Below are 14,758 nucleotides of genomic sequence, written 5' to 3'. Positions count from 1 at the left end.
AGAGGCGAGAGTGCTACCCACTGAGCCATGGGCCAATGAGAGGGACTTTCAAATAGTGATTTGTAACTCGATTCCCAGAGTTGTTTGCGTCCCAACCTTGAAGGGGAGAAATATTTTTCCATTAAAAGATAAACGGCTAATTTGTAACCCCTGAAAATCAGAGTCCCTGCTGACAAAGGCTTTAAACCAAAGGTGATGAAGTTCACATTTAAAGAATGGAGGTAGTACAACGGGTGATATTGGATTGACTGGGTGTTAGACACTTTATCCAGTCTTCCTCACCCTTGAGGTAATTGAAAAAGAACAATAGGGAGGAGTGGATAACATGCAGCCTATCCAATATCGCCCAGTTTACACTATTGGCCAAAGGTCAACTTATCCGCACTGTGTCTGCAATTTATGGCCTTTTTGAATGCTTCTTCTTCTTTGGCCTCCTTATCTTGAGAGACAATGGGTAAGCGCCTGGAGGTGGTCAGTGGTTTGTGAAGCAGCGCCTGGAGTGGCTATAAAGGCCAATTCTAGAGTGGCAGACTCTTCCACAGGTGCTGCAGAAAAATTTGTTTGTCGGGGCTCTTACACAGTTGGCTCTCCCCTTGCGCTTTTGTCTTTTTTCCTGCCAACTGCTAAGTCTTTTCGACTCGCCACACTTTAGCCCCGCCTTTATGACTGCCCGCTAGTCCCTTGGCTTACAGTGCAACAATGGAGAGAAAGACTTGCATTTCTGCAGCACCTTTCACAACCACTGGGCATCTCAAAGAACAAAGAACAGTACAGCACAGGAACAGGCCATTCGGCCCTCCAAGCGCGCGCCGATCTTGATGCCTGCCTAAACTAACACCTTCTGCACTTCCGGGGCCCATATCCCTCTATTCCCTTCCTATTCATATTCATATATTTGTCAAAGTGCTTTACAGCCAATGAAGTACTTCTGAAGTGTAGTTACTGTTGTAAAGTTGGAAACGCAGCAACCAATTTGCACACAATCAGATCCCACAAACAGCAATGTGATAGTGGCTATTTCAATGACGAGTTTTGTGATTTTGATTGAGGGATAAATAATGGTCAGTTCACCGGGGAGAACTCCAATGGTCTTCTTCACAATACAGCTGTGGATCCTTTCATTTACTCAATGCATTACCTGAAAGGCAGAGCCTCTAACAGCACAGCACTCTCTCAGTACTGCTATTACTTTTGCACTCCAACCCTAGCATGGGATTTGAATATACAACCTTCTCACTCAGAGACAAGAGCACTACCAACTCACAGCTGACAGGCACTGGCTTTTAGCCTATCAGGAAGAATAGTTCAAATTGATGTTGGGAATGGCTATTAGATTAAACCAAAGCAATGTCCAAACTGGCACTGTCTGTCTTTTGACCTGTATTATGTACTTATTCATATTAACAGATGGAAACTTTATCAAATTATTTTTAATGTAATTTTTATAGCGGGTGTATCACGGTTACGAAAGGGATTATTTTCATGTTGCTCATTTCTTCTTTATTATTGCTATCAACATGCTGGGCTTTACCATTGACCAGAAACTGAACAGGACCAGCCACATAAATACTGTGCCGACAGGAGCAGGTCAGTGGCTGGAAATTCAGTGGCGAGTAACCCACCTCCTGACTCCTCAAAACCTGTCCACCATCTAAAAGGCACATATAAGGAGTGTGATGGAATACTCTCCACTTGCCTGGATGAGTACAGCTCCAACAACACTCAAGAAGCTTGACGCCATCCAGGACAAAGCAGCCCACTTGATCTGCATCCTATCCAGCACATTAAACATTCACTCCCTCCACCACCAACGCATAGTGGCAGCTGTGTGTATCATATACAAGATACACTGCAGCAACTCGCCATGCCTTCTTCGACAGCACCTTCCACACCCGCGACCTCTTCTACCTAGAAGAACAAGGACAGCAGATGCATGGGAACACCACCACCTGTAAGTTCCCCCTCCAATCCACACACCATCCTGACTTGGAAATATATCACTGTTTCTTCATTGTTGCTGGGTCAAAATCCTGGAACTCCCTCCCTAACAGAACTGTGGGTGTACCCGCACCAGATGGACTGCAGCAATTCAAGAAGGCAGCTCATCACCACCACAAGGGGAATTAGAGATGGGTAACAAATGCTGACCTTGTCAGTGATACCCACATCCCGTGAAAGAATTTTTAAAAACCCTGTGACATCACAGAAGCTATCAGTAACATCTTGCATTTATATAGTGCCTTTAACATAGGAAAATGTCCCAAGGTGCCTCACAGGAGCGTAATCAGACACAATTTGTCATTGAGTCACAAAAGGAGATATTTGGACAGGTTGGTCTAAGACATAGCTTTTTAAGAAGAGTCTTTAAAGGAGGAGAGAAAGATAGTGAGGCGGAGAAGTTTAGGGAGGGAATTCCAGAGCCCTAGGGCTGCTGAAGGCACGACCGCCAATAGTGAAGTGGTGAAAATTAAGGATGCATAAGAGGCCAGAATTGGAGGAGCGCCGAGATTGCGGAGAATTGTAGGGGTATGACTAACACCACAGTGATATTTATACTTTCTACAGAACTGGATTCCCTTCCCGCTACCTGTTTTGGGTTGCTTTGCGACAGAAAGCAAAAAAGGAGAAATCTGCCGTACGTTTTATGGTTCGAAAACATTTTGTCGAAATATGGAGCCATTTGCTACCTTTAAGCACAAAAGGATGTATTATGAGGAACCATATAGTAGCATTTAGTTGTTGCAATAAAGGAGTTGACTGTTCTATAGAACATCAAGGAGCCATAAGTGACAGGGAGAGTTCTTGAAGAGAGCTAGCACAAGTAATTGAATGAACATTGTGTCAATCATTCTGGCAGCCCATCACTCATCCTGGCACCAACAGGATCTGGCATCAGTGGGGAATTAAACAAACTCACAGCTCTTTAGGGACCAGATGATGGGCTCGCAGGAAAAACACACCTCTTGCAGGCCCCCGAGCTCTGTGGTGACTGCATCTCATTGACTGGTACAACTGTATTAACCCTTACCACACCAGCGGGTAATATGGAATGTTACATGAACGAGATAGGATTGTGAAACCCAGGCTAATGGGAAATGTATAATAAGACCCCCACTCAGGCAGGGTATGATAGGCATTATAACAAGGCCACCAAATGAGAGTGTAATAGGACTACAAGACCCAGCGTGATTCTTAGGGAGTGCTGCACTGTCGGATGTACCGTCTTCCGGAGGAGACATCAAACCGAGGGCCCGTCTAACCTCTCAGGTGGATCTAGAAGATCCCACGGTGCTAGTTCAAAGACGAGCAGGGGAGTTCTCGCAGAGCCCTGGCCAATATTTATCCCTCAGCCAACATCACAAAAAAAACAAATGATCGTTATCACATGGCTGTTTGTGGAAGCTTGCTGTGCGAAAATTGGCTGCTGTTTTCATGCATTATAGTGACTTCACTTCAAAAGTACTTCATTGGCTGTAAAGCATTTTGGGATGTCCTGAAGTCATGAAAGGTGCTATAGAAATGCAAGTCTTTCTTTCTTTATGACGAGAGTATGTGATAGAACCACAAGAGCTCAGGGAGAGTATGAATTGTGCAACAGGCCCAGGCAGACTAGAATGGTTGTTATAGGGCCGCAAGGCATCAAGCTGAGTGTGTAATAAGACAGAGGCCCCAGGCAAAGCAGGGTGTTTAATACAAGTAAGAGGGAGAAATTCAACATCACTGCACCCATTTTACAATAGGGGCTGGCAGCTCATCCCAATGAGGTCCAAGGCCTAATTTCTGCCTCGGGCCTCCTGGGCCAGATATACACTAGAAATGTCCAAAAACAGGTCGTAATGAATTTTTCTCTTGCATAATACATTCTTATTATACACATTCCACTCTACCTGAGTCACAGGTCATGGAATATGTGTAATGTGTATAATAAGATTACAAGACAGCAGGAGAAGTGGGATATGTATATTATCAGTCCTATGCCATGGTCAGTCTGTGGAATGTGTTTAATCAACTGAGACTCCAGGCCGAATACGATGGATAGAAAGGTCACTTTGCATTTCCCCTGTTCCTCCTCCTAAGTTGCAAATATGTTATCCTACAGTCTTACTTCTCTCTGTATCTTCACCGTGTGGAATCAAAACATGTTACACTGTCTCCTACTCCAGCTCATTCTTTTCAATCATGTGAAATTCGACAAACTCACCTCCCTTCCTCCTACAGTCACAGCATTTTTAAAAACCAATGCTTGGCATTGTCTAATTGCTATTTCCAGATTTTTACATGGCAGAATTTTAATGGCCACTGGCTGAGAGGCTGGTTAAATAGCGGCAAAGCACAGCGGGACATCATTCCACACAGTCTTGCTGCCAGGGAGGTTACCCAATGGCGGGCTGCGAAGCAGATTGGCTGCCGACTCCAAGGAGGTGGCAGCCAATTTGCATAATTACAGTCCCATTTTATGGAGCTGCTGGCATTTTACTTACAGAGGGCAGCCCCCTGCCACATGGGGGGGGGCCGCCAGCTTCATGAAGGCGGCCTTCCTGTGGTTGCCCGGGGGACCATCGGAGCCAGAGGCTCCAAGGCTCACAGAAGGGGCCCTGGGCAGGGAAGGCAGCCCCCGCGGCCCAATGATGCCGTCAGAACCGTTTTCCCACCAACGCTTGGCCCGGTGAATTTTTTAAATTTACTTACCTGTCTGAGCTCCCGAGGTCTCCTACCTGTCCCAGCACTGCCCACCTCTCCCAGTGGCACTGCTGAGGCGTCAGAGCTGTTGACCCTCTGATTGGACCGGCAGCATTTGGACCCCGCTGGTCATCCTTAATTGGACGGCAGACCTGCAAGCGGCCAATTAGGAGATGGCCTGCGGTAAGATGGCCGAGCACGTCCTGGTGCCGGCGAGTGGAGGCTCGGGACTCACTTTTTGCCCCGACGTCGGGGTCCTGAAGCCAATGGTAAAATTCAGCCCAGCTTGTCTGCTGTAACCTTTTTCACACTATTAACCTCTACCCTGAACCTTGATGCATCACCTCGGTTATTCGGCATTTTTTTCTTATAAAAAGGCTCAATGGGAGTTTTCCACCTCACGTCCCTTCATAATTGCCTTTTTAAAAAAATTAATTCTCAGAATGTGAGTGTCACTGGCTAGGCTGGCATTTAGTGTGAATCTCTAGTACCTCTGAAAAGGTGAAGGAGGGCCTGCTTCTTGAACCACTGCTGCCCATGTGGTGATTGTTGGTCGTCTCTCTCACTGGTTGATACAACTGTGTGGCTTGCTAGGCCAATTCAGAGGGAAGGTAAGACTCAACCACATTGGTGTGTGACTGAAATCACATATAGGCCAGACTGGGTAAGGATGGTAGATTTCCTTCCCTAATGGTCATAAGTTGGGCTTTAACAGCTTTTATTTCTCGGGTTTATCTTTACATTCAAACTCACGAGCTGCCAGAATGGAATTTGAACTAACATTCTCCGGTTTATGAGTCCAGTAACATACTGTAAACATACCTCGGCCTATCAAACCACTCCAGCTGAAGACAGAGCCCACTAATCTTCAAATTCCCAATTCATAGATCATAATACAAAATCCTGAATGTGGCCACATTGAGTAGGAATAAAGAGAAGTCTTGGTTCAGTGCAGGCTTCCCTAAACTAGCGCACAAGTCTCAGGTGCCAAAAGCCTACTGAGAGATAAGGCTTTTGGAGCAAGTTATACGATAATTAATTAAAATTGCAAGATATGACTACAGAATTAATACAGCAGAAATTAGCCAGGGATAGAAGGGAATGTAGTTGCTAAACCTCAGCACTTCCCAAACACCATCCCACCCCGAACCCCCCTCCCATCAACGCTCTTCCAAACAAACATATCAAAGAGAAATTACATATCAAAGCCTCAGAGGGAGAGCCCTGAGCTCCCTCCAAACACATCTGAGCCGGCGAAACATCCACTGGAGGTTTCTGTTGGGGAGTCAGCAGACAGAAGGAATATCTATCTGAAGGAGAGAAGCCCTTTGGCTCACTGTTCATTTCCTTTGTTTACCAATCTGATCACTTCCCTGTTTTTCTTCATTAGCTCTGAGAACTAAAACTTGCCTCAGCGTGAAACAGAGGCCTGTTCTGGTCACAGCTGGCAAGCTGATATTCAATAACGAAACAAATCAAAGAACGAGGGGTCGAGTTTCCGTTCATTACACCAGCGCAACCCAGGCCAGAGGAAAAGATGGAGGGAATTTCAAACGTACGCAAGTTACACCCAAAAACCACTTATGCTTCATGTTTTCCCTGAACTTTCACACAGACAGGTTCAGGCCCCTTCCACAAAACTAGTCACACACCATCCTGACTTGGAACTATATCACCGTTCGTTCACTGTCGCTGGGTCAAAATCCTGGAACTCCCTTCCTAACAGCACTGTGGGTGTACCTATACCACAAGGGCTGCAGCGGTTCAAGAAGGCAGCTCACCACCACTTTCTCAAAGGCAATTAGAGATGGGCAATAAATGCTGGTCTCACCAACGATGCCCTCAAAAAAGGCCCTGTTGCTGCTGTTGCCGATGGCTTTGGTTTGGCCTGAGTGGGGGAGCCATCATTTCTTCTCCCCACTCAGGTCATGGGTTAAAATGGTGAACTGGGCCTCAATGACATCATCAAGGCCTGAACTGCATGTTTAAGAAGACCGTGTCAAGTTTGGGACAAATGTCCTTGGTGCCTGAGATTTAATACTGCAGTCGGCTGCTCCATGTTTAACTGCTCACCCGCATCCCCAACACTATCCCACCCCCTTCCCTCTAAACCTTCTTTCTTCTGGGATGGTGCAGTTAAAATCGAGGGCAACATGGTGTTTGTGCGCCTTTGAATAGTGCCAGTTCCACAGATCACAGTGTTTGGAAGTTTATGACGGATCATAAATAGCATTACAGGTTTCAACAACAACTTGCGACTTTAATGTAGTAAAACGTCTCAAAATGCTTCACAGCAGTGATTATCAAACAAAATTTTGACACCGAGCCACATACAGAGGGCAGGTGACCGAAAGCTTAGTCAAAGAGGTAGGTTTTAAGGAGCGTCTTAAAGGAGGAGAGAGAGGTAGAGGGACGGAGAGGTTTAGGGAGAGAATTCCAGGGATTGGGACCTAGGCAGCTGAAGGCACGTCCACCAATGATGTAGCAATTAAAATCGGGATGTGCAAGATGCCAGAATTGAAGGAATACAGAGATCTCAGAGGGTTGTGAGACTGGAGAAGGGTATAAAGATAGGTACGAGTGAGACCATGGAGAGCTTTGAAGCAAACTGGCATAGATTCGATGGGCTGAATGGCCTATTGTGCTATAATGATTCTATGACAAGAATGAGAACTTTCCAAAACAAATGGGCACTGCCAGTATCTCTGACATTCTCGACACCAATGAGCTTATCTGCTAAAATTCCCAAATTGAACAAGAGAAAGCAAACATGTAACCCGACTGTAAAGAATCTGCCCAGACCTATGGGGTAAATATCCGCAGCAACTATTGACGATCATCCCCTCAGAACCTCAAGAGACAGGGTGAGAAAAAGAGAGAGCCTTAGGATGGAAGGTGAATGAAGCTGAGGAACACTGAGGCTTTCAGCTCCATCATCATCTGACATGTCAACCCCATCAGTAAGCACCCGTACCAACACAGCCACTCATTCCTAACTAACAGGTCCATAAAGAGCACGACTCCGCCAATAGCTTGAGGCTTTTAATAAATTGATGGATGCTTCCCTTGGAGCAGAACTCCTTTCAGGCGCAGCCGTGTATTTAATAACTTGTCCTTCAATGTCTAAATAATGATTAACAATGTAAGGAGCCAACTCCTGTTGTCAGATGAGTGCTGAGTTCTGTTTCCATTGAAAAAAATAAGGTGGAATGACAGCTCTGAGATGCTGGTTTACTTGCTCCCCTTGCCACGATGGCACTTATTGAACATGAACAAGAAAGAACTTGCATTTATATAGCACCTTTCATGACCTCAGGACATCCCTAAGTGCATTTCAGCCAATGAAGCACTTTTTGAAATGTTGTCACTGCTGTAGAGTAGAAAATGCCGCAGCCAATTTGCCCACAGCAAGCTCCCACAAACACTAACATGATAATGACCAGATCATCGTGTTTCTATTGGTGTTGGTTGAGAGATAAATAATGGCCTAAGACCCCGGCGTGAACTCCCCTGCTCTTCTTCGGCAAAGTGCCGTGGGATCTTTTACCTCTCCTGAGAGGGCCTCAGTTTAACGTCTCATCCGAAAAACATCTCAGATTGACAGTGAGGCTCTGTGTGTCTGAAGAAGGGCTGTTTTATAAACTAAATACCATTAGTTATTTTTCATGCTGTCAGAACAAGGTCTTAATTCAATCAATATGATGCACTGTAGGGCTTTTTACACTGGCTTGCACTCTGATGAACTATTTACTTGATAAATCTATGTGTGAACTGTTATGCTTGGCTATTCTGAGGTTCAGTGGGCCAGGTTCTGTTCAGGAATGTAAAGTACAGAAGGTTAGGGCCTTAGAAAGGGCTAAGAGGGCAAGACCTTTTCCATTCAGGGAATTGGGTTTGTGCCAAAGATGGTTTGGCACAGCGTGTCTGGTTCGAGGGGTCTGGTAATTGAAATACCAGTGGTCCCTTACCTCTTTGAAAGTACTATCCAATTAATCCCAGTCCCCTGCTCTTTCCCCCAGAGCCTGGCAATTGTTTCCTTTTCCAGTATTTATCCAATTCCCTTTTGAAAGTTACTATTGAATCTGCTTCCAGCGCCCTTTCAGGCAGCGCGTTCCAGATCACAACAACTCGTTGCGTTAAAAAGAAATTCTCATCTCGCCTCTGGTTATTTTGCCAATTATCTTAAATTTGTGTTCTCTGGTTACTGACCCGACTGCCACAGGAGACAGTTTCTCCTTATTTACCCTTATCAAAACCCTTCCTGATTTTTGAACACCTTTACTGAATCTCTCCTGAACCTCCTCTGCTTTAAGGAGAACAACCCCAGTTTCTCTAGTCTGTGCACGTAACTGAACTCTTTCATCCTTGGCGCCATTCTGGTAAATCTCCTCTGCACTGTCTCCAAGGCCTTGACATCCTTCCTAAAGTGTAGTGCCCAGAATTACCCACAATACTCCAGCTGGGGCCTAGCCAGTATCTTGTAAAGGTTTAGTATAACTTCATTGTTTTTGCACTCTATGCCTCTAATTATAAAGCTAAGGATCCCACATGCCTTTTTATTAGCCTACTCAATTTCAGAGACCTGTGTATGTGAACCCTCAGGTGTCTATGTTTCTGCACCCCTGTTAAAATTGTCTATTTAGTTTATATTGCTATTCTTCATTCTTCCTATCAAAATGAATTACTTCACACATTTTAGTGTCACCAGCTTGACTTCATGAAACACCATTTTCCCCAGTCATCATTGCAAGTTGGGTGCATCAGTGGACAGCAACTGGAGGAAACACCCGGAACATTCCTCTTGTCCATGCAATGGAAAGCTCCTGCTCCTCCTGGCCCCATAAAGGTTCCTGCCTGTTAAACGTACCAGGCCACTTTTTTGCAGCGTCCCCTTCAGCAGTCCCTTTGAGGACTGCCGGTAAGAATGTTTACTGTCTAGCATAATTGGGCAGAATGTGCCCAGCATGCTCTCTGTCTATTTGTCCCTGAAAATGGGCATGGAACCCTAATTTACATATGCAAGCAGCTTCCTGTTTGCTCTGGGGCTGGGAAGGGTGCGCTGGGCAGCCATTTTGTCGACCTGTCTGAAAACCACTACAGGCCGAACCTTGGGCATCCAGGGCGTGCCCATCGTTTCCCTGCGCTCGCAGCAGACATTGAACCCCACCTCTCCTCCCCCCTCAACTCTCCCCCTGCAGATTATGAAGGTGAAGCCTCCACCTCAGCCAATATCACTGTTACATTCACTGAGTTAGGTGATGAACTTCACTATTTGGGCCATCATCAGCTCTGAACCCAACTCTGTTTTCATGTTAACAAGCAAAGGATTGTTGTTTCGTCGATGCATTGGCACAATGATAACGCCAAGCGCTAAAGAACAGATGTGGTCAATTTACTTTGGCTCTTAATATTCACACTCTTTAAGCCATGTGAAGAATGTCCATTAACAACATCGACACTATGATTTCATTGGCGGGAAAAAGAAAATTCAGCTGAATAAAATCTTGCAGAAATGCCATGTGGACAGATTTAATAATTTGCTTCATGAACTTTAGTTTGATGTTTCTATAATGAGAAAGAAAAGCAAACACTTTTACCATTAATAAGCCAAAATAAAGCTTCTAGGCCTGGTTTGGTAACTTACTTTTTTAACTTCAAACTGGTACCATTTTGGATCCAACTATTTCTTTATATTCATTCTTGAGATGTGGTCGTCTCTAGCAAGGCTGACATTTATTGCCCATTCCTAGTTTCCCTTCAGAAGGTGGTGGTGGACCTGCTCCTTGAACCTGCTTGAACCTCCTTGAACTTCTTGAACCGGTCTGTTTCCCTTGGCTGGAAGATATAGAATTTGAGGATCACAGTCGCAGGATAAGGCGTCTGGCACTTAGGACTGAAATTGGGAGAAATTTCTTCACTCAGAAGATTGTGCATCTTTGGAATTCTGTACCCCGGAGAACTGTGGATGCTCAGTCATTGATTATATTCAAAACTGAGACCAATAGATTTTTGGACACTAAGGGAATCAGGGATAACAACAGGAAATGCTGGGAATACTCAGCAGATCTGGCAGCATCTGTGGAGAGAGAGGCAGAGTTAACGTTTCAGATGAAGGGTCACTGACCTGCAATGTTAACTCTGCTTCTCTCTCTACAAATGCTGCCAGACCTGCTGAGTATTCCCAGCGTTTCCTGTTTTTATTTCAGATTTCCAGCATCTGCAGTATTTTGCTTTTATAAGGGAATCAAGGGATATGCTTTAGGGTGGAAAGTGGATTGGAGGTAGAAGATATTCCATGATCTTATTGAATGGAAAACAAGATTCGAAGGGCCTACACCTGCTTTTATATTTCTGTCCTTATACTCTTTACAGCTGTTGTCTGTATGGTGAAGGTGCTCCCACAGTGCCACTAGATCAGAAGTTCCAGGATCTTGATCCAGCGACAATGACGGAATCAGGATAGTGTGTGACTTGGAGGGAAACCTGGATGTGGTGGTGTTCCCATGCACCTGCTGCCCTTGTCCTTCTAGGTATTGGAGGTCACAGGTTTGGGAGGCGCTACTGAAGAAACATGATGAGTTGCTGCAATGGTTAAAGAACTGGGCAGACTCTGGGTACTCTGAAACAAATAGCTCACCTCCTGGTCTATCAAAGTCTCTCCACCATCTGCAAGGCACAAGTCAGGAGTGTGATGGAATACTCTCCACTTGCCTGGATGGTTGCAGCTGCAACAACACTCAAGAAGCTCAACACCATCCAGGGCAGAGCAGCCCACTTGATCAGCACATACCTGCCATTGGGCTGAATATTCACTCCCTCCACCACCGGTGCAGTATGTCCCATCTACAGGATGCACTACAGCAACTCACAAGACTACTTCGACAGGACCTTCCTTCCCTGCAACATCTACCACTGAGAAGGACAAGAACAGCGATGTGCTTTATACCTCTCCAAGTCACACACCATACTGACTTGGATATATATCATCAGTTCCTTCATTGCTGCTGGGTCAATATCCTGGAATTCCCCACTTAACATGATTAGTAGGAGCACCCTCATGATAGATGCAGCAGTGGTTCAAGGAAAAGGCTCACCACCATCTTCTCAAGGACAACTAAGGATAGGCAATAATTAGCGTCCTTGCCAGTGTCGCTATATTCCAAGAACCAAGAAAGAAAAAAACAAATAAACCAATGGAGGTGCTCATTGTGGCTCTTCATTCTCTACTCTCTCCTGGTAACAGTTGTTGACCTTATCATTAGCATGTGTTCACAGAATTATAGAATGGTTACAGCACAAAATGAGGCCTTTTGGCCGCTCGAGTTTGTGCCAGCTCTCTGCAACAGCAATTTAGCTAGTCTCACACCCCTGCCCTGCAAATTGTTTTCCTTTAGATAATTATCCAATTCCCTTTTGAAAACCATAATTGAATCAGCTTCCACCACACTCTCAGACAGTGCATTCCAGATCGTAACCACTCGTTACTTAAAAAAGGTTTTCCTCATGTCAGCTTTGGATCTTTTATCAATTACCTTAAATCTGTATCCTCTGGCTTTCAGTCCTTCCACCAATGGGAGCAGTTTCTCTCTATCTACTCTGTCCAGAACCCTCATGATTTTGAACACCTCTATCAAATCTCCTCTCATCTGCTCTTCTTTTCGGAGAATAACATCAGCTTTTCCAATCTATCCTCATAACTGAAGGCCCTCACCATTCTCGTAAATCTTTTTTGCACTCTCTCTAAAGCCTTCACATCCTTTCTAAAGTGCAGTGCCTAGAATTGGACACAATGCTCAATCACCTTTACTCCCTTCCCCACGATGCACTGACTAACCCAGTTAAATTCCATATCCCAAAAACTCAGCCTTTCAGAGCGCACGCCAAGTTGCAATCAATCAGTGAAATATGAGCCTTCAAGTTCTTGTCACCATTCATCTCTCTGCTTTCTTCCTGCCGCACAGCAAGAAGGCTGCAAGATCCTTTAGATGTCAATGCTGTTCAGTGAAGTAATCATAAGAAGACATACAAGTCAGGGAGAATGTCACAATTTGGTTGAAAAATGACTAAATTCATCACTTATGACGGTAAGTGGGCAGGAATTTCACCTAAAGAGGGATCGTGTTGCAATGGTAATTGCGAGGCTACTGGTGTAGTCCATCTTGTGTCAATGTTGACACTTAGTAGCAATGATAAAAAAGTGCCTCCATTACTAATTAGTGTATTGGATTGCAACTGGAAACCCCAGAGGGTGGATGGTGCTCGACTCTGTATCCAGCAAGAAGACTTCTGTTTGTACCATGAATATTCCAACACCAGTTCCCAAATCCCGTGGCTTTATTTCAGATCTATGTTTTCTGCGTTGATTGAAACATAACACATTGAACTTGAACTCAAACTTCAAGTTCCAAAGTTTGGACCGACTGCATTTTCTCCAATTAACTTGATGGGTGGGAAAAACTAATAAAAACTTACCTGTTAGGAGCCGACAGAGACTCATAAAAGAGTCAAAGCCTGTGGGTTGTTAATCTTCCTGAGATAGTTGGGGAAGATTGACAGCATGCCTTGTGGCGCAGTGTAAAGCTGCATCATAGGTTTTACCCTTTACATACTCAATATATAAATACACTGATCCACTGGATGCGTCATTTTGCCATTATGTGGCCAAGTTTAGTCTGTTCTATTCAAGCAATACATCTGAGTGCACCTTCAGACATTCCTGTGTCAGAATGTTTAATGTCTGACACTTCAGTTACACAAAGGAAGGCTGCATTAAAGTATTTTTTAAAAACCTGATATGATCGAGTCAGATTACGTGTTGGGTTGTGGGGGGGGGGGGGGTGGGGGTGGGTGGTGGTATTGGAGGCAAGGGGAAGACAGGCAACTTTACCTGGATTTGCAACAGAGAAAAGAATATATCGATTCTTCCTGTGGCCACGGCTGTTTGCTGGAGATCTGAACTAGCAGGTATTCCTGGTTAGCTATGCTGGAGGCTAGCGCCTGTGACACTGGCACTCAGGTGTTACAGACCTATTCCCCCTGCACCCAGAGCCCCACCCAACCCCACCCCCAGACAGCCAATCAGATGTTTGCAGGCTCTTTCTTGGGAGAACCAATCCCATCTTGCATGCCATTTGTCACAAGCTGCCAATGTCTGTTCGCAGCTTTTTAACACAAAAATAGACTTCAACTTGAGGAATTAAGCAAAAATAATTTCAGTACAAAGGACTTGTTGAAAGAGGAATTTGTAAGTGTCTTTTTTCTGGCGCAAAATAAGCCATGTTTAAAACTATCGGATCGCAACCTCTCCATGAAGACACTCCAACCCTCTCAAACATGTCCAGAGCATTCCAGATTTAGTGCAGTGAACTTGTCTTTTAATAGTTGTCCTTGGCTCTGTTTGGAGGTGATTTTAACCTAACTGGCAGGATGGGTTGGAATCTGCTGCCCTTTTTATACCCTTGATCAAGTTTACTATCCATTACCTAACTTTTTGGAGTTTTTTGAGGAGGTAACAGACAGTGTTAATGAAGGCAATGCTGTTGATGTGGTGTATATGGACTTTCAAAAGGCATTTGATACAGTGCCACAAAACAGACTTGTGAGCAAACTTGTAGCTCATGGAATAAAAGGGATGGTAGCAACATGGATATGGAATTGGCTGAGTGACAGGAAACAAAGAGTAGTCATTAATGGGTGTTTTTTGGGCTGGAGGAAGGTTTGTAGTGGAGTTCCCCAGGGGTCACTACTGAGGCCCTTGCTTTTTCTGATATATGTTAATGACCGAGACCTTGGTGTACACAGCGCAATTTCAAAGTTTGCAGATGATACAAAACTTGGAAGCATTGTGAACTGTGAGGAGGATAGTGCAGAACTCCAAAAGGACATAGACAAGTTGGTGGAATGGGCAGACAGGTGGCAGATGAAGTTCAATGCAGAGAAATGTGAAGTGATTCACATGATTTGGTAGGAAGAACATGGAGAGACAATATAAAATAAAGGGTACAATTCTAAAGGGGGTGCGGGAGCAGAGGGACCTGGGTGTATAAATTATTGAAGATGGCAGGACAGGTTGAGAGAG

This window comes from Heterodontus francisci, chromosome 23, assembly GCF_036365525.1.
Source record: "Heterodontus francisci isolate sHetFra1 chromosome 23, sHetFra1.hap1, whole genome shotgun sequence".
In the NCBI taxonomy this organism is placed as follows: Eukaryota; Metazoa; Chordata; class Chondrichthyes; order Heterodontiformes; family Heterodontidae; genus Heterodontus; species Heterodontus francisci.
Note: the sequence above shows the minus strand (reverse complement) of the source record.